Source organism: Euleptes europaea, chromosome 11 (assembly GCF_029931775.1).
Source record: "Euleptes europaea isolate rEulEur1 chromosome 11, rEulEur1.hap1, whole genome shotgun sequence".
Classification (NCBI taxonomy): domain Eukaryota; kingdom Metazoa; phylum Chordata; class Lepidosauria; order Squamata; family Sphaerodactylidae; genus Euleptes; species Euleptes europaea.
In genome coordinates, this window is record NC_079322.1 from 35112810 (window position 1) to 35134321 (window position 21512).

Genomic DNA, 21512 nt, shown 5'->3' on the forward strand with positions numbered 1-21512 from the left:
GATGTTTTAGTGCAATTATTTCACTATCGTCCACCTGCTAAATAACAGTTAAAGAGCAACTAAGCAAGGGCTTCGCACACACTAATTCCAGCAACAGGATCTATACAACAGCATCTTCAACACAAGTGTAATTTTGATGGCACTTGACACATTTGAAATAGGCAGTAACTTTGAAGTTCTCAAGGTATTTAAAATCTTCTCTAGCAATGAGCTTCCACTTAAGGACTAATTCATGTGGAGAACGTAATGTTTACCCTGGGCTATCCACAGGTCACACTGCACACATGCCAGTTCATGTGCCTTTTAACCCTAATTTGGGTCTGTCAAACCTTAGCCCAAATGGCAAGTTGACATTTGGGCTATGGTTTGACAGGCCTAAATTAGGGTTAAAAGGCTCATGGTACATAAACCATCCAGAAGATAAAGTCCAGATAGGGTCAGTGCCAGGATAGGAGACATCCTGAGAATCCATGTATGCTACCTTAAGGTCCACAAAAGAAAAACACTGGATATAAATTAATAATGAATATTTGTATGTATGCTTTTATCATATGATCTGCTTTGTATAGACCAAGGACCTAGTTACTAGGGAAAAATCAGAAAAATCTCAACCAATAATTTTTTCCCTCATGCATGAGTTAACCCATCCCAATCCTAAAATTTACTTCAGCAAGCCACTAGTAATCCTTAAAAAAGGGAAGTACACTACCAACGTCTGTATCAGAGGATTGTTACACAACATGATACAATTATGGCAGCAATGTTGTAATAGTATTCCATATGTAGTTGACAAAACAGTTTTATCATATGATTTGCTGTTTGCTTTGTTTTAATTGTGTAATCCAGGGTTCCTCAACGTGGTATCTGTAGGAGGCGTGGGCTCTGGGTTCCCAACCCGTTGCTCCTCTGCAGCCTGAAGAGGGCGAGCCAATGGAGCTTCCTCGGCCTCAGACCATTCGGAGGGAGAGTCCGAGTCGACCTCTCCCTCCGACGAAGCCAGAGTCTCACTGCTGCCAGTCGCCAGCACGGAGCCTCTCGACTATCCTCCTCCTTGGCCTCTGCTCAAATGGCCTTATTTATAGGCCTGGCTCTGCCCCTTCCCCTTCCTGGCCCTGCCCCCAAGACCATATTAGGCATCTGTAGGCCCTCCCCCGGAAGTCGGCCATCCTTGGCTGGCCTCCACCCCTGGGTTGCTGCACTCACGCCCGGGACACGCCCTCCCGCCTGTCAGCTGGGCGGCGGGATGGCAGCCCGTACCCCGAGCTGAAGCACCGCCTCGACCCCGCCCGCCTGTCAGCTGGGTTGCGGGGCGGTGGCCTTGGAGGCTGGATGGAACGCCGCGGCAGCTCGCCTCCCCGCCGTCCGGCCACGCCCCTGCAGCGGTATTTCCGGGGCGTTCCTCCGGCCGTAGGCTGCACCTGCCGAGGGAGGCTTGGGGGCCGGCTTCTCCCTCGTGGTGAGGTTCGCCGGCCTGGGCTCCTGCACTGTTGGTCAAGCCTGCGGGGAAGAGAAACTTGTCCGGTAACGGGTCGGTTACCCTATTCTCCCTTGGTCCCTCCTGGCCTCTCCCCCTCTCTTGCGTTCTGTCGGGGTGGGGTTTGTTGCTCAGGTCCCGACGGACCCGGTCCTAGTCCGTCTCGGGACAGTATCTGTGAGTGCCATGGAGCCCAGTGACACTTTTTCTGGCACCCACCAAGCGTTTTTTAGGAAGTGGGTGGGGCCACATAGGGATTTTGCCCAGCAAGGCTTCTGATTGGTTATTGGAGATTTGATTGGCTCTTCAGAGTTTTTAAAATGTTGCTTTGGCAGCAGCTGTAACCACAGCACAATTTCAGTCAGTGTGTGACTGAAATTAAGCTGTGGCAATCGTTTTATGGCTGGCTCTACATCCTGTGGCCGCCATTTTGTGGCTGTGCCCACCATGCTGTGTCAAAATTCTAAACGTGCCCACAGCCTCAAAAAGGTTGGGAACCCCTGTAGCCCACTGTGAGTCTAAGAGAGAAAGGTGGACTATAAATGAAGTATATAAATGAATTGTACAGGCCAAGGAAACTCCAGAAAAACCTCAAACAATAATCTGTCAGAATGTACACACAACATGATGCAACTCAGGTAGCAAAATCGTAATGGTATTTCAGAAAGATTACATATGTAGGATTTGGGTGCTCGTAGTGCATCATTCTTTCCATGTTCTTTGTGAATATTTTCTTGTTTTGCTGTTTTAAGAGCATTTTCGCAGTTGACATGTAAAAGCTGCATTTGATTCTTTCTGGGAATATTTTGCCAAATGAGAATGGCCTTAATATGGTAGAGAGACTGAATGTACCATGTGTTATGTTTGAATTAGAGACTAGTCTAAGTATAAGGGGATGTAAACCTTGAGTGAGCTAACACCCCTAGGCAAACATATTCAGTTTATCCAAAGATCTACAGAAATGGCAAAGCATCTAAAGCAACAAGAAACAGCTCAAAATCTCTACAAAGAATTAGAAGATGGCCTCATGGGATAATCCTCTTTAGAAAAAAATCACTGATTCAGATTTACAGCATGAGGAACCGATGTGCTTCTTATATGTTTCTCTTTGGACTGACTCATGTTTCATCGTCAAGAGCTGTCAGAATTATCTGATTGAGTCCCAGGAAGGTCTTGAGTATTCCTCATAGAGCTAGATAAGTTCTAATGTCCTTTGCCTGGTTATAATTGATTTCAGAAGGGATGGACTAACTCAGAATAGAAATGACAGATAAGACTCGATGCTAGGACACCTCAGGGAAGTTTGCAGAAGTATATTGTGGAAGAATAGCTATCCTTCTCCTAGATCACACAATGTTTGTGATAAATGCTTAATGAATAACCTGCCATGTGCATGGATCATGATTTTGGAATCCTTTCTGTGGGACCAGGGTGATGTGCAAACTGGTGAATTATTCATATAATTTGCTGTAAACCTGGCACAATTATCTAAAAATATCTGGCAAAGTTTCTCTTGTCATGTGACCTAGCCCTAAAAGGATATGCAGAAATGCTTAAAATAACAATCCTAAGACAATCTACTCAGGTCTATTCAATAGAATTCACCCCCAGGAAAGTGTTCATAAAAGCAGCAGGAATTCTCAGGTCCCATTTTTAAAAACCAAAATCACCCACTTTGGGTGGCATGTCAGTTCCTCAAACTGAAAATTTGGAAGTGGATTTTCATGCAGTGCACAATGCTGCTGTTAGAAGTCAAACAAATGGGGAACTACCACGGCGTGTGCACTCGCGCACTTGTGCACATCTTTAAATCCTACGAAACGAAACTTTGTAATGAGGAAGCAAAGCATTCCATGAGATCAGACACAGGTTAACAGCATCTACCTTTTCTTATTCTTTTCACCAGAAGGGCAAAATTATTATGGTTACAAGTTTTAAAGTGCAATTCTAAGCAGAGTTACTCCCTTTCTAGGTTCAATGAAGTAAATTGGCTTAGAAGAGTTTAACTCTACTTAGGACTGCATTGTTAGCAGACAAACTTTGGTTGATAGAGAACATGTAAACCTTTGAGGCTCACAGAACTCTCATCACCAGAACAAGCACATATATCAAACAACCAATTCAAAGTCAACATGTTCAAGCCTGGTTTTGCAAAACTTATTAAAATACTTTTCCTAATGAAAGCAAGATAGAAGTACTATATTTTCAATAGTAATTTTGTTGCCATTTAGAATAGGCACAGAGTGCTCTGGAAATCGATTGGTGCACAGTCTTCCTGTTTAAATCAATAATCTATTAGTCTCTTTAAATTAAAATTAGATCCATCAAATGCCCTTGAGAAGCCTGAAAGACTCTGCTCTCCTTATTTCACACGAGTGCATGTTTGTGTACTACTCTCACTCAGTGCAGGGCAGGATAAACGTTTAGTTCTAAAACTACGTGAACTCAGCAGACAGTACTATCTACGAGGTCATGAAGCTGTTGTATCAGTCTAAAAAAAAAGGTTTTTTTGAGACTTCCCAGGGACAGGGGTGGTGAATAGTAAGCAAGGACATTCAATTTTTAAAAAAATTCATTCCTCTACATTACTGATGGTCTAATTCAATTTAAAGACCAAAACTCTCCACTGCTGGTGGTCCAATTGCTGGCCATTCAATGAAACGTAACTCAGGCTAGTGATAACTAATTGATAGATACTGTGCTAGATAAAGAAGGAACTATTCAAATCCAACTATATTTATAGCTGTAAAAATGAGAAATGGGTTCTAAGAAAAGCTATTATGGAGTTTCCTGTAAAACATTCTTCTTCTTCTTTTTTTTTGGGGGGGGGGAGAGAGGGAACGAATCTTAAAGCTCCAAAACTATAAGCCATATACTGGTGTCTATGGCAAAGGGATGAAGAGTTGCTGAATTATAATAAAGTAGTTGTGTGTATGTAAAGTGCTGTCAAGTGGCAGCTGACTTATGGAGACCCCTAGAAAGGGACTTTCAAGGCAAGTGAGAAGCAGAGGTGGTTGGCCATTGCCTTCCTCTGTGTTATGACCATTTTATTCCTTGATGGTCCCCCGTCCAAATACTGACCAGGGTCGACCCTCCTTAGCTTCCAAGATTGGACAAGTTCAGATAGACCAATTCCCATAACCTTCACTAAACCTAATAAATCCTTCCCCAAGCCTTGTACAATGTATCTAAAACGATGTAAAAGCTTTGTTGGGTCTCCCTTGGCAACAAAGGTGGGGTATAAATGAAGCAAGTAAATAAATAAACAATACATCATTTTAACACCATTTATACACAGAAATACATTTTTAACAAAAATATCTACCAAATGTCATTAATATGGCTGAAATATCTACCAAATGTCATTAATATGGCTGAGAGTATAGTTTAGATGACTGGGAAAAGGGCATCGTCCCCACTGTAAAGAAACCATAAATCAAACCAGAGTTGTGACAAAATTTGGTAACTCCCACTACTAATCATAATTAATTCAGTTAGTAAAACTTTATGAAACCATGCCCTTAGAGTAGGGCAAGCAGCCTAATGAAGATGAAAAGTTCTTTGTATACAAATAATGACTACTGTTTGAACAAAGCAGGAAGAAGAAAGAGGTTCCAGTTTTGTTTGTACGCAGGCAGAAGGATAGGCTCCCAGACAACATGCTACCAAAGAAGTCCCAAAATGCTAGGAACAGATTTCCTAAAAGTGAGAAAATAAAAGTTTGTTTCTTCCAATTCTCTGCAGTTTTGATTCACTATGAGCCACAACAGTTATTTAAGCATTTGTTATGCAATAGCTTAAGTCCTTATTCTTCAGCTTTGATTTTATATATATATTTATAAAGTTTAGTTAAAGCAGCAGATAAGATCTTTAAGGAAGTGAAGTGTGCTTTATGAGAGATAATTTACTGTTAGCTAAACCATGTTGACAGATAGAAGGATTTCATGTTGTGGTTGATTAGAAACAGGGCAACCATTTATGAAATCTCTTTCATTTTACAACAGAAGTGGAGTATTAAAAACCCTGGGCTTTAGTGCACTTCTCTTCAGACGACTCAGCCTTAAAAGAATAAGAAGTTGTAAAGCGAATGGCATTTCCTGGATAGCCCCAAGGGAAGTTGGAATGCTGAGCTGAGAGTCCCTGGTGGGAAGGAGCAATTTGAGCTAATTAGGGTGAATAGCAAAGTGTTGTAGTTGGTCAAAACATTCGGTTAACCCTCCTTTTTACTGGCAACAAAAAGAGCCAGTCTGGATGTGTGTCTGTGTGTGCGCGTGCACAAATTCACTGCTGAAGTGCAAAACGAACAGCTCACATACATTAGACAGTCAAAGGAAACGCCAAAGTTCAACCAGAGTACAAGTAATTAGAACCAGATTCTTTGCAGCTCGTATGTGTGCTTCATTGTAGAAGTTATTTATAAGTCTCCAAACCAAAAAAAAGGCCAATGCCATTTAATTTTCATGTCTAGTCTGGAACAAGGGGAAAAATCTGCTTTTAATAATCTTCCAGAGAAAGAAGAAATATCTAAGCGCTAGGTAAAAAACTGTTTATGCTCATGTTAATTCACATTTTATTTCATGTGCCATTTCAAACCCTTCCATAAGATTTAGCTCCCAAACAATTTTATTTCTCAGAGGGTTTTTTTTCCTTTAAATGCTGTAAGTTTGACATTTTGCAAAGATTTTGCACTGCTGTTGCGATGTTGGAAAGGTAGACAGAAAAGGGGGATGGGGAGAGAAGAAGAAAAAAAGAAAACATTATCGTGGAAGATTGCCAGCCCCGACTTGGTAACCTGGCTGTGACCCTGGAGTGCCCTGTGCGCTTGACCCGGTCATATAAGGGCTCTTGCGGAGTCCTGTTGCTGGGTTATGGCTCCCTGCTATTCTTGCCACACATCTACAACAGGTGCACATCCCAGACCACGGTGGGGAGAAAACAAAAGGACACGGCAGGTAAAGGCTTTGATTTCCCTTTTGATTTCCCAACTGTTTTCTTTTGCTGTAGCATGCAAAGCTAAATAAATAAAGTGAAACTAACAAACTCCGCGCATATACTTCAGCATCTTTTGACAAAAATAAAGAGAGTGTGTCCACGAACACAATGAGAAATACCCAGGACTGACACAAGACCTCTGGCTGCATTAAGTAGCAGCATGACTTGGAACTGGGAAGGGTGCCCCTTCCTTCCTGGAAAAAGACTTGCAGTGGTGTAGAAGACACTGGGGCACCATTCTTGGGAGAGCAATCAGTGAAAGTAATCTCGCTTTCTGGATGCAACTTCTGAATGTTTACCATCCCCAGTGTGGTGCAGTGGTTAGAGAGCTAGACTTGAATCTGGAAGACCCAAGTTTGAATCCCTTGCTGGGCGACTTGGACCAGTCACACACTCTCAGCCTAACCTACCTCCCAGGGTTGGTGTGAGGATAAAAAAGAGAGGAGAACAATGTAAGCCACTCTGAAGTAAGCAAGCACACAAGCAAATAAATAAATGTCTTCTTCTACCCTGGTTAAGATGTTTGAAAGCAAAGCACCAAAACATACACTGTGTTAATTAAGCCCAAAATATACACTATGGAAGAAAGAAGCTCTATAAGGTTAAATGCTCCCATTGATGGTTCTTTGGCAAACCTGAATTTCTTTCTAAACTTGTGGCAGTGGGTGGAGTGGGGCACTATCCCTTTCTTTGGCATGAGTCCTAGGGTTGTCAATCTCCAGGTGGGTCCTGGAGTTATCCTGGAATTACAAATGACCTCCAGACTACAGAGACCAGTTTCCCTGGAGGAAATGGCAACTTCAGAGTGCAGACTCTACGGCATCACATCCTCTTCCCCCAAACTCTTCCCCTCCCCATACACCACTCCCAAATCTCCTGGACTTTCCTAAGCCAGATTTGGCAATCCTAAGGATGACCTAAAATGTCCAAAATGACCCACAGTACTCAGAAGATTTCAAACATAACCAGGTAGCTATTTCTTATGCATAAAGCCAACAAAACAATGTGTGGTTTTGTCTGCTGAGAATTAAGACTGGGAACATCTAGAACAGGCAGGTTTTTAAAACGTTGCTTCAGCAGTCTCTGCAGCTCTATTCTAAAAGGCATCCTGTTAAACACAGCTTCTGCCAGAAATGTTGAAGAGTTACTATTAGAGTCGTGCATGACCTCATTCCCTGACATTCTGCAGTTGGTTCCACTCCCCCCCCCTGCCATGGCAGTCATTTGGTGGCTGCATCCACCACCCCGTGTCTGAATTTCAAAGGTGCCCACTGGCTTTAAAAGGCTGGGGATCCCTGATCTAGGGTCCTCCCACAGTTTTGTCACTAGATTCAGGAACTACAGGAATAAGGTTCTTTGGCAGAAACTGCTACAAGTATCAGCTCCACTCTTTTCCACTTTTGTAGGCCCTGTTTCAAGGGACATCTCCACCAATGGGGCTCTGTATAGAACATGAAACCAGTTTATTATTAGGGTGTTTCTGAGCTGAAACGCTGGCACTCATTACAGGAATTTTTGCAAGCTGTCATTCTCAGATAGAATTGTCTCTCGGGGTTGGGAAATACCTGAATAATTTAGGGGTGGAGCCTGAGGAGGGTAGAGTTTGGTGAGGGGAGGGAATTCAGTGGGGTATAATGCCAGAGTCCACCTTCCAAAGCAGCCATTTTCTCCAGGTGAACTGATCGCTGTCACCTGGAGATCAGTTGTAATAGCAGGGGATCTCCAGCCACCACCTGAAAGTTGGCAACCCTATTCCCAGGTTATGATCTCTCCGCCCCTATGCAGTTATCTGCTAAGGTCATTTAAAAACATTTCTATTCTGCGTGGATTTGAAACCAGCTGAGGTTTTTGTCGACATAAGATCTCTTTAAATTGTGGCTATGTTGTGATTAGCTGCTTTTAATGCTAGCTTTATCTAATGTTGCTCCTTTTAATTTGATCGTTTTAGATTGGAGTTGTAACTGTGTTCTTATTTGGTTTTATGTTTTTTTTCCTGCTTTCAATATTGACTTGCTTTTAATGTCTTTCTTGATTTCATTGTGTTTTAAGGGGTTGTTGCTATTTCTTCCTGTAAGCTCCAGAGGTCTGAGGAGTAGAAAGGTGGGTATAAACAAATCTAAATAACTTACAATAATAATCAATGACCCACCATTGTGAGTGTCTGTAATAATGTGAAAACATGCACACAGAACGTAAGATTACTCCTGCTGCTTCAGAGGAAATTACAGCCCAGGGGTAATGCATCTTTTCCTGTTCCATCCCATCCTTTCAAGTTCCAAATAACAGACCCAGGATGGGTCAAATGTTGGGACATATTTCCCACTCATGTAGAGAAGTGCCAAAAACTGCAATTACAAAGCATTATTAAACAATCAATCTTTGCTGCCTTCTCCTCTCTTGAATTGGTCTTCTTTGCGTCTCTTTTAATGGCAACGTTTTCTAATGTACTCAAAGCCAGAATTTCAGATAGGCATTTGGGCCATGTGATGTGACTTGGTAGACCCAAACACAACTATGCAGAGAAACACTGTGCTTTCTCCACAGTACTCCCCAGATCATTTTTATGATAATAATAAATTCATGTTAAAAAAGAGCCATGCATCTTCCAGGGTTTATATGTGAATTTAATCATTAGATGTGTGTGAAAGAGAGCCACCAACATTAAGTACAGTGCTAGAACAAGTGGTTAGATCCTGCAAGGTACACAGGCACATAGCATCAAACCATGTGAAGTCTAGCATGTGAACGTGTCCTTAAAGTAACAGCACTGCAGGGCTTGGAGAATCTCAAAAGTTCAACCATCTGGAATGAGCCAGAATTCTCCACTTCAATGGCTAAATCCATTTTGACCATATTATAGCTTGCCAAAAGAAAACAGGAGAGATCAAGATACATCTTGCCTGAATGGCTTATTGCTCTGGCTATCAATAGTTTTTATAAGAAACGCTTTAGGAGGGAATGTCACACGGAGCATCCTGGTGCCCCAGGTCGTACTCTGGATAGGAATTGGGAAGTGGTACAGAGTACTATTTAGAAAACCCAGTCAATAGAACTGGCAAGTTTTCAACAATGTCCTCTTCCAGACTGCAGTACTATGTACAGTTGTTGTAGTTTAGACAAAACTCAATGAACTCAATGGTCTTTTATGCATGGATTGGATCTCCTTGCTTGGACCTGGGTTCATCGCACATTAAAGTAACCCGGGTTGGGGGAAACTGTATGCATTGGCTTGAATGATCAGGGATGAAACTGTGTGCTAATCTCCGGAATGAGCCGGAGATGAACAGTTTAATTTGGGCCAGAAGAGGAATGGGAAAAGCTGGGTTCGTTTTGCATTGAAACAGCGTTGAGCTTCTAAGGAATGAGGTATTGTGCACACTAAAAATTTGATCCTGGCTGAAACGGGAATAAAGGAGGTTAAAGCGACTGTGCATAAATGACCAATGTCCTAGACTGTAGTAACTCTGCATTTCCAGTTAAAAGGATGAGGTAGTAAGTGATGTGGGGGGACGGGTCTCTACTTGAGAGCATAGAGAGCCACTGCTGGCCAGAATGGACAACAGTGACCTTGATAGACTTAATAGCCTAACTCAGTAAAAGGCAACTTTCTCTTCAGTATCAGAGGAGCATGTGTATTTTATGGAACACTGGCATGTGCCATGGAACACTGGGAGGATGCTGCTGCAGTCGTCTTATTTGTGGGCTTCCTAGAGGCACCTGGTTGGCCACTGTGTGAACAGACGGCTGGACTTGATGGGCCTTGGTCTGATCCAGCATGGCTTTTCTTATGTTCTTAAGTACTTCATGTGTTCAAGCTGAATATCACATTTGCAGAAGACAAATATAACTTACTTTCCCCCCAAAAAAGGTCACAGTGCAATAAGATGCTTTAAAAGTGGTTAAAATGGAAGCTTCTTGCTTGAAACATTTTTAGTTTATATTCCAAATCAACCCCTTCCAACTTTAAAAATGTATTTAGTACTATGCTATCCATTCCCTATTTACACCTGCAAAGACTGCCGTAAAAGCTAGATCCTCTTCCCTAATGCTCTTTCTTTCGTCTAGATATTGCTATGTTCCAATTGCAATGCTGTAACATTAGCCACTGGAATCATGTATCAAGAGCCACTAGAGCTAATGTGAATATTGACCCTGGCCCTGTTATAGGAGTATATCTTTTTGTAACACTTGCCTGTATCATTCTAGTTGAGTCAGAAAACAAAGAAACCAAAAACAAATACCTTACTAACATGCTGATGTGCTAAAGTTGTCCACTCTATGTTGTGATAGTAATAACTATGGATGCAAACTCATCGAAATTCTGCCATTTGTTTACCTTCAAAAATTTTAATGGCTTATGCATTTTTAAGCAGAGGCACTTCAGTTTGCAGCCTAGCCATACTTTTATATATAGAAGTCTCCAAACACTCCTGCTAGAAGGGGCACACTGAATATTCTCTAGTAGCACATTAAATGCAAACAAGCTATCCCCCCTTCCAGTTACCCAACATACTGAACAAATGTCTGTGTCCTTTCAATGCGGTTCTTTCCAGTATAGTGTTTCGGGGGTGGGGGGTGCCCTCACTTCTTTCAGCACCACTTAACCATTGCTGTCTTTTAATCCAGTTGGTTGTAGTAAGGCAGGTGTACTAGTCAAATGACTAGCCATTATTGGCCAAATAGTGGGAAATATTCCAGATAGTCAAGAATGCTTTTGTTAAGTGCATCATGGGGTCATCTGATTTCAACAGAACTGAGTAAGGGCTCTCCACACCTCTAGTGGTTTAGGTTACACATCAACACACCCCTTATTTAAGATCCAGAATCTCTTGTTCAGGAAGAGACCTTATGGCCTGTTCTCCAGTTAAACTGCTAGAAATCTTCTGGCCCATTTATCAGTTAAACTGTCTGTCCCAGCTTCTCCTATAACAGCATACAGCTCTGAATGGGAATAATGACAACTTGACTTGACTCAATAACAAAATATGAAGAAACATACCCAAGCAATCATTGGAGAGGCACAGGCCTAAGGATGCTAGCTAGCCAGAATTTTAGTAGCCTGGTCAGAATTGAATCCTCTTGGCTACAAGCCAAACCCAGAAATGTACTGTTTATTTAAAACAAATGGTTTATTTAAAACACTTTCATTCTGCCTTTCTGATAGTCTCAGGACAGCTAACAACAAAAACTATATCTGATATTGTATCTACAGCCCTAGTGGTCTCTCATCTAAATACTAACCAGGGACAACCATACTTAGCTTCCAAGATCGAGCGAAATTGGGCCATCCAGGTTAGGGCAAAATAGACCCACAGTGAAAGATTCCCTCTGAGATCCCAAAACACAGGCTGTTTGACTGGTTCTGTGCCTCCCTCCCATTTTTCATCTCCTGCCCACCCTCCATGGGTACAAGGAATTCTCTTTTTAATTTTCTTTTATAGGAACTTGTACCTTCACAGACACTTCTCTCTGGACTGAGTTATGTATACTAGCTGGCAGTGATTCAAAGCCAGTGTCACCTGAGCCTATTGGGCTCCTGCAATCTGATATTGTATCTACAGAATTCAATAAATTGCCCTCACAAAATCTAAATTATCACAAACATAATTTAACAGTAACAGAAATCCCAAAATTCAAAAACCATCAATATTTTTAAAAGTCCTCATTCTCAAGACAAGACCTTCTAGAATAAGCAAACTTGACGGCTAGAGAGTTGTGAAATCTGACACACAGTCAGGCATTATTCCATAAAAGGGATGTAGCCACTGAGAAAGCCCTCTTTCTCACCAAAGTGAAATGAACTACCCAAGATGAGGAAATGATTGTTGAACATACCCAACGGTACTCATGAATTATTATCAGGAAAGGCACTCCTTAAAGATACACGAACCCCGCATTATGAAGGGTTTTAAAGATAACAACCAGCACCCTGAATTTAACCCATCAGCCAACCGGTAGCCAGAGCAATTGTTTCTACATCAATGCTATATAATCATATCAACTTGTTCCAGTTAGTAGACCAGTGACCTATTTTGAACCCACTGAAGATTTGGAGTGGTCTTCCAACAGTAGTCTAGTATAGAGATCAAAGCAAAGTAGGGTATACAAGAGGAGACAAACACAAACCAATATAAAAGCCATTGTAATAACATTTTGTGCATCATGTTTATTTCTGATGTTTGTTGTTATTTTAGTGCATTTACTAAATATATGTTGATAGCTGACGTTCTTGTTTTGATTTCACAAATATATCCCTGATCCTTAACGTGTGGCAACAGAGCATGCATATCATAGCTGGCATTTACTGAAAATGCCTAACAGGAAAAGAGACTGAAATACGTACATTTTTTAATGCAGATGGAACTTTCCAAGAGATTCCCCACCCAATTCGTGCTATTATTTATTTTTCCTCCTCTGTCATGAGACAGATTGCCCTCTGATGCTCCTGTTGCAAGAGGAGGGTATTGCTGTGATACCACAGATGATAACAGCATCCTCCCCAGAAAATCCTGATTATTTAAGGAACATGCAGAATAAAATAAACTGACTCTACAACTGTGAAAATGCAGAGGGAGGGCAAATGTGCGGAAGAACCATGCCCAAACCGATTCCAGTGCTTGTGGATCAGCTGCCAAGAAAATCAGGAGTAAGCTGAGAGTGCAGAAAAGCCCCGTGTCTGTTGAGCAGAAGCTGGCAACAACAAATCTCCAAGCTGCAAAATAAATGGATTTTCTACTATTACTATACACTAAAAGATCCTATACTCAAGTGAGTTTGTTTTCACAAGTTTCCTCTTTTCTTCTTCAGAATTTCTGTATCTTAATGGTTGTCATTCATAGCAAATCTCTCATTTGGAAGCTGCTCTAAAATGACTGCATGTCAGTTGCTAACACAGCTGCCATAAATATGTTCTAAATTTCTTCATATGGACTCTTTCTGTAAGGTTATTTCTTGCACTTTGTATCCTGGCATACAGCCAGAGAAAATATGGGAGGTTAAATACCTTTAATCCATTACTCAGTTGTTTGATACCATGTAGACAGACAAAAAATTTCAGTTTTCCAATTAAGTAAAGTAAAACTGACTTGTCAAGTGTTATTTCACATGTCATTTTTTGTGACTTTTTAATTAAAGGAATTTGAAACTCTGCAGCATTGTTAAATCCTGAAATTAATGCGCTGACTTAATGGTCAGAAATATTTCAAGGTTAGTATCACATTCTCTGATAATTACACATCATCCCAATTAATTGAGATTCCAGATGCACCGACGTATGATATTAATTGATTTAGATACCTGTCTTTGCATGCCCATTTGAGAGGGTCATTAGAAAATATAACGGAGATATTTATGGGTAAAAGATTATTAAAAAAAGAGACAGCTTACATCTTTCTCCCTGGATTAAAACAATGAACATATCAATCTTACTACAATAAGCAATATCAGTACTCCACAGTTAGCAATAGGAGTCACTGTCTATTTTATTTTTAATTTTGCCATTGTTGTGTTTTCTCCTTCCATTTTAAGAACATAAGAAAGGCCCTGCTGGATCAGACCAAGGCCCATCAAGTCCAGCAGTCTGTTCACACAGTGGCCAACCAGGTGCCTCTAGGAAGCCACAAACAAGACGACTGCAGCAGCACCATCCTACCTGTGTTCCACCACACCCAAAATAATAGGCATGCTCCTCTGATACTAGAGAGAATAGGTATGCAGCATGACTAGTATCCATTCTAACTAATATCTAAGTTCCAGCTGGTTAATTTCTGCAACAACAAAAAATCTGTAGGCTGTTCATTCCTTGGCAAATAGTTTTCATTTACAAAGAAATGGGCAACAGCAATATGAGACAGGAGCTCATTGTTGGGAAACTTGCTCTGAGGTGTTCTCTGCAGGATTTAGATTTCGTTAGTACTTCGTAGCAGTGCATTAGGCAATTGCTTAACTAATTGGCCATATCTCTTCTTTGGAACAGGCATGACAGACCAAAGTGGCTGACAGTCACTGCAACTGGTACAGATTCTGAGCGTCATCAAGAGGAGTGAATGTGCCATAGCAATTGCAAGCTGTTTTTCAGAATGTTACTATCAGAATTATTTTTGAGGTAAAACTGCAGCTTCATGTGCACGGGTGGTGATGTCAATCAGGAAACTGCTTTTGATGTGCGTGTGTTGTGTTCAGTAAGACAGCAATCCTAAGCAGGTCTACTCAGAATTCTACTCAATAGGTCTTACTCTCAGCAAAGAATCCTTAGGATTGGCGCTGGAAATTTCCTGTTGGCTCCTCCATACCAGACCAACACAGTGTTATATGAATTCAGGGTAGTTCAAATTAAGTTTGGGAGCTCATTAGGAGGGGAGCTGCCAACAGGAAAGTCCTAAAAAGTATGTAATATGCACAGCTTTGAAAGTTGCATGCTAACCCTAATCATGGCAAAAATGCACCTGGGGAGGCGGTGGTTTGGAGAGGGGAGGGAATTCAGCAGGGCAAAATGCCATATGGTCCACCATACAAAGCAGCCTTTCTTCCAGGGGAAGTGATCTCTGTAGCCCGGAGATCGGTTGTAATTCTGGGAGATCTCCCAGGCTCCTGGAGGTCAGCAAGCCTAGATAAGAAACTTCCTCTTTCTTTCAAAGAATGAAAAAGAAATTTCATACCCTAGCAAGGATGCCCATGGTGGTTCACAGAACATATTAGGAATTTTAAGCATAGTCACGGTAACAAAGTCAATGTGCAGAGACATTTTGCTCTGTACTTTTTAAACAAATAAGCAGCCATATAAAAGTACTTTCAGAACTAAGAAACCAGGTCAGTAACTCAGCATGTTGTGCATCTAATCACTGGCGAAACTGGTCATTTGCAGTATCCTACCAAGACTTTTATCACACATTTGCATCCCTTCAGCCAGCCAAGAGAGCAGAGGAGTTGTAAAACTCTCCTTAGTACTTGGCAGGTAAATGAGTACCACCTGGATGCCCACCCCACCCCTTTCCTACCACTCCATTGAATAAAGCTTGAAACCTTCCACTGGACTAAGGAGCCCTCCTCAAACTTGTGGCCCTTCCATCGGAGCTTCCTAGGTTGGAGGAAGGCTCCTTGGAGGATACTTGGATCCACCCTGCTGATTTCCCGCAGTGGTTTAGGAAACAGATAACCTTAGCAGAAACAGATAACTGGGAGCAGTGTGGTATAGTGGTTAAGAGTGGTGGTTTGGAATGGTGGACTCTGATCTGGAGAACCAGGTTTGATTCCCCACTCCTCCACATGAGTGGTGGACGCTAATCTGGTGAACTGGATTTGTTTCCCCACTCCTCCACATGAAGCCAGCTGAGTGACATTGGGCAAGTCACACTTTCTCAGCCCCACCTACCTCACAGGGTGTCTGTTGTGGGGAAGGGAAGGTGATTGTAAGCCTGTTTGATTCTTCCCTAAGTGGTAGAGAAATTTGTCATATAAAAACCAACTCTTCTTCCTCTTCCTCCACCTAAAATCTCAGTGAAAATCTGTCTTCCAGGTAAACTTCTTTATCTGAGATCTAGAATTGACACCATTATCATTGTGGGGAGGGCAAGGGAAGGTGATTGTAAGCCGGTTTGAGAAAGTCAGTATATAAAAACCAACTCCTCCTCCTCTTCTTCTTCTTCTACTCAAGGAAAAAGAGATGAAGGCTAATACTATTCATGCTGTTGCCATCACTATCCCTGCTATCCCTATCGAATGTGAACTGCATTTTTTTTGTTTCACTTTGTGGTTAGTCACCAGGGTGTTTTAAGGCTGTTCCTTGTATTTACAAACCAGTTTGTCCATTCACTGAGTTCTATTGTTTACTCAGATAAGCAGGACCCCAGTGAACAATTAAAGCTTTCAATAAATAATCTGTACGCACATTCATCTGATTTACTGTTATTTGATACAGCAGTTAGTTTCAATGGGGCCGTTAATATTGATCATGCAAAGTACTACAGACAAACATGAAACACTTCCAGAACTCCATGGATTATTACTTTTTATCTGCCACTCATCACAGTAACTTGTAATGGTTGTGAGATTTAAAATCAATAATAATTAGTGCTCTGTACACTCCTAAAATGAGCGATTCGAATTATGTTTGGGGGGGTTTTCTCTACAAAAATCAAACACAACAGAATGTATAACCATAAAAAGGACCTGCTAACATTTTAGAGCCAACAAATCTTTGTAAAAAATATTCTTTCAATAACATTCTTACAATAAAGTTTGCAATAAAGTTGGCTGAAAGGTTTTGTCTAAAAAGTAAAGTGGTGGATCCAGCCAGCTTTCCCCAGCAATATCACTTACCGTATTTTTCGCTCCATAAGAGGCACTTTTTTCCTCCTCAAAAGTGAGGGGAAATGTCTGTGCGTCTTATTGAGTGAATGCGGCTCTGTGCGGCCGCCTGCCTCCCAGCTGGCTGTGGGGGCGGGGAATGCCGGCTCATGCCGTCCCGACGTGCACGCACCCAGCCACCCGCCTCCCAGCTGGCCGTCGGGAGACCCGGCAAGGGGGCAGGGGTGACCCTTTAAACTGCTCCGCGCTAAGCAGTTTAAAGATCCACCGCCCACTCTCCCGGGAGTCCCCGAGGTCTGGACAGATCGAGGGGACCCGCCACTTCCAGTGCCACGAAATGTGCAGCTCGCGCTCACAACAGCAGCCCCGTCTCCCATGCCAGTCCCTCCCCTGCTGCCCAGCCACCCGTGTCGTGTCTGGGATCATGTCCCCACTCCTTTCCATGCTCTCGTCCATCTGTGGCGAGTCCCCCCTTTTTTCCGTCCCCTTCTGCCTCTTCCTGTCCGCCTATGGGCTTTTCCCATGCAATGTGCATCTCTCCCCCCCCCTTTCCATCTCTTTTGCTCCTATGGGCTTTTCCCATGCAATGTGCATCTCTTCCCCCTCCCTTTCCATCTCTTTTGCTCCTATGGGCTTTTCCCATGCAATGTGCATCTCTTCCCCCTCTCTTTCCATCTCTTTTGCTCCTATGGGCTTTTCCCATGCAATGTGCATCTCTCCCCCCCCCTTTTCCATTTCCGGCCCCAATTCCACTCCTTCCATTCCTTCCATCTGTTCCTCTCATTCCCCTCCTTCCCTTTGTCCTTCCCAGTGTCCTTTGGGCCTGCCAGGGGGCTGAGCAGCCAGCCCCCCCTTTTCTTCCCTCCATCCCCATTTCCTCCTTGTACAGTCTCAGCCATTTAAAAATGGCCTGTCCCTCTGGGGGCGAGGATCCTTCCTCCTTCTTATGCCCCTCCTTGCCCCCTTCGCTCTCCCTCCCACTGCTCTCTGCTGCTGCTGTCACTTGGAGGGCCGAGGGCGCAGCCAGCTGATCTGGCGCGTTTGCCCCTTTTTCCCCCAGCAGGCTGTCCATTCCTTCATGCATCTCAGCATCCCAGGAGAGTGGGCGGTGGCTTTTTAAACTGCTCCCTGCTGCCAGCAATTACTCAACTTCCACTGGTGCCTATACTTATTCTCAGTGTTTTTAATGCAGTAGTGCAGATCAAATGCTGGTCAGATCAACTTCAATTCTGCAGTGGCCCAGTTTTTTGTGTGTGGTTTTTTTTGCCATCAAGTCAAATCTGACTTATAGTGACCCTGGTGGGGTTTTCAAGGCAAGAGGTGTTCAGAGGTGGTTTGCCATTGCCTGCCTCCACATCACCACCCTGGTATTCCTTAGAGGCCCCCATCCAAATACCAGCCGACCCTGCTTAGCTTCCGAGATCTGACAAGATTGGGATGGCCTGGGGCAATCCAGGTCAGGGTTCTGTACCCAACAGTCTTTTCATAATACCGATAAACCCTATGTATTGGTTCCATTATTGAAAGTGGAAAAAATAGAAATTAGCAATGTTATAATCTGTGGGCATGTTCAAAGGTAAGCCTTTCTTGTTTATTAATTTAGGATATTTCTATGCTGCCTCTTCAGAGTCCTGCTCAAAGTGGCTTACAATTAAAATCACCTCAGATTTAAAAGGAAGCTATAATAAAACAAGCCATTATCAAGACAAAACCACTTCAGAGGCTTCTCCGTGCCTGTACTAGCCTGGGGTTTTAATAGCCAGTACCAGCATCCATTTTTGGAAGTGGAACAAATAGAAATTAGCAGTGTTGTAATCCATGGGCATATTCAGAGGTTAGCGTCTCCTAACGAGGCACAACCTCTTCAGAGGCTTCTCTGTGCCTGCACTAGCCTCTGGTTTTAAACGCCAGTACCAGCAACGGCAGTAAGAAAGACCCCTTCCAGCCCATGCCTTGCCATGCACTCAAGGCAAGTGACAGCAGCCACTCCACTGGATGCACTGGGCACGGATTTTCTCCTTGCCTGTGAGAACAAGGAATTACTTGTATGCACTGTTTTCATTTTTCTCCATACAAAATGCAATTATGAAATTTTGCAACTGATAATGGAAGGGACCCCAAATTGGCTCTAAACAAGATCACTTATTCCTATTAAAAGGACTAGCAAGTTTTCTAACATGACACCCACATAAAGATACTCTGCTTTAGCTTCCGGTGTATATAAATTAGATGTCAATTTAATGTAACATGTGGAAAACAGCAGTACTTCAGTTGCTTTGCTACAGTAATAATTCTAGATAATTAAAATGCAAAGTGGTATGAAAAAGGTTTTATTATTAAATTGTTAACCAGAACTCCATGTGAAACCAACCAATCAGAAGGACTTCTCTTTCATCAATTACTTGTTATTTATCTGATGCATAGAAAAGTCTAACTAAAATGTATGACTCCGTTTGCAGTTTCTTGTCAATTAAGGCCAATGAAGGCGTTTTGAGGACCATAATGAAATAATTACTTTTGCTTTTAAGAATTCTACTCTTCTAAAACACTGTAGCACTAAATTAAAACATCAGGAACTAAATTTCACTTGCATCCATTTCCATTTTAGCTAATTATACCCGGAAGCTTTCTAATAGACTAGGCCCTCAAAATCTTTTGAAGCTGAAATAGCTCAAAGAAAAGTAACCTCTTATAATTATGGACTTTGATGAAGAAACAAAGGTAATCCAGTCCCAGAAGCTGTCATATTTCAAGAGAATAAAATATATATTTATGAGCAAAGTTGAATAAAATTCAGGGAACTGTGTTTAAATTTTTCAGTCTTGGTTGTTCAGAAAAAAATTGTGATTATAGTTCAGGCTGTATATATCAGTGCAATACACTGACCCCACCCAATTTTTATTCATAGAATGGCTCTGTGTGTTGATGCACATAATTAGATTCCATAAAAATGAAGATAATTCACAGTGGGTAGCCGTGTTAGTCTGTCTGCAGTAGTAGAAAAGAGCAAGAGTCCAGTAGCACCTTAAAGACTAACAAAAATATTTTCTGGCAGGGTAAAAACTTCTTCATAAAAATGAAGAAATGGTAAAATTCAGTAGCAATTTCTGGCATTGCATACTTAGCCACATGTTACAATGTAAAGTGCATATACAGCACAATGTAGCACCCAACAGCCACTTCAAAACAACACCATACCTGGTTGTCCACCCATCCAAAACCCAGATCTTATTACCTTCATTAAACATGATAAATCCTTCCCTAAGCCTTCTACAATTTTGGTCCTATGATCTATGAATTTAACTGTAGCCTTTCTCTTCCCACTGGAGCCTCCTGAGTCCCGTCCCCCCACAAAAAAACCGCAACCCTGACCCTAAGGTTGGATGACCTGAGGAACCGAGGAAAGCAGTCTGGGTGGCTGCAGCTAGAAGGACAAACAGAAATATTAATACTTTTGCACGAACTCTTGTATGAAGTGAGCAGAAGCATATCCAAGGACAGCAGTTTCCATTCTTAAACTACAGTCTCCCCACACCATATTCCCTGCCATTTCCAAGGGACTCAAATTGGGTGGGAGGGGGCAGAAAATGCTTTTCTGTGAATTCTGCTCCATTCTTGGCTCCAAGTTTATATCACGCGTTAATACAAAATGCTCTAAAGTACTTTGTGACACTTCATACCCCTTTCCTCTGAAGTGATTGCTCTAAATGCGGAAAGGATATGAATATTTTAAACAAAAATAAAATAAATACAATAAATATACTTCTGCTTCTTTTCACACATCAGAAAGATAGATCACAATCCACACGGCACTGACAAAAGAGTAGCAAAGGTGGGAAAAGCTTGCAGAGCAATCGTGTATACAATAGGTCATGAAAGCAGGTGAACAGTAGCAAAGAAGTATTGAGCCTACAAAATAAGCAAACGAATTAAAGCGCAGAGACAAACATTCGAAAACTGTATAGTCCACTGGAATCCTATTCAAATGAAGACAGAAGTTAGTTCTTATGTTCCTAGTGATGTTATGAAACAAACAGCTACAAAAGATACATCACTAGTACAGTTCATGCATCATATTGTTTACCCCCCCACACACACACACACGAAACTGCCTAATACTACTTGGAATATCAGGGTCAATATTCAGAGGGGTAGCCATGTTTGTCTGCAGTAGAACAGCTAGATTTAAGTCCAGTAGCACCTTAGAGAACAACAAGATTTTGGGAGTATAAGCTTCTAAGGGCGAAAACGCATGGTGGTCGCTTTATCCTCCTTTAATCCCTGTTTTAGCCAGGATCGAACGCACATTAGGTGAAACGCATGCGTTCGATCCTGGCTGAATCCTGGTTGAAACAGGGATTAAAGGAGTATAAAGCGACCATGCGTTTTCGCCCTAAGAGTCAGTGCCTCCCTTAACTGAAGAAGGGAGCACTGACTCTTGAAAGCTTATAACCCCAAAATCTTAATGGTCTTGTTGAACTCGAATCTAACAGGGTCGGCATTGTCTATTCTGGCTAGTGGTGGCCTTCCTAGGGTCTCATGTTAAAGACTTTTAAATCACCTACTACCCAAGCCTTTTAACTGAAGATTCCAAGGACTGAACCTAGGACTTTACATGTTCAAAACAGATGCTCTACCAGTGCCTTCCTGGTATGAGCTGATGTGGAGCATCAAGAAGTGTTTACATACCCACAAAGGCTTCTATACACATCCTATCCAAGGAAGAAGCAGCAGTGGGCCA

At 42.1% G+C, this 21512-nt stretch overlaps 1 protein-coding gene across 2 annotated transcripts in view; it reads right to left on the reverse strand.

The window, feature by feature from the left end:
* Positions 1-21512, reverse strand: part of RARB (retinoic acid receptor beta) — a 233296-nt gene that overhangs the window by 80755 nt on the left and 131029 nt on the right. The window lies entirely within an intron of this gene.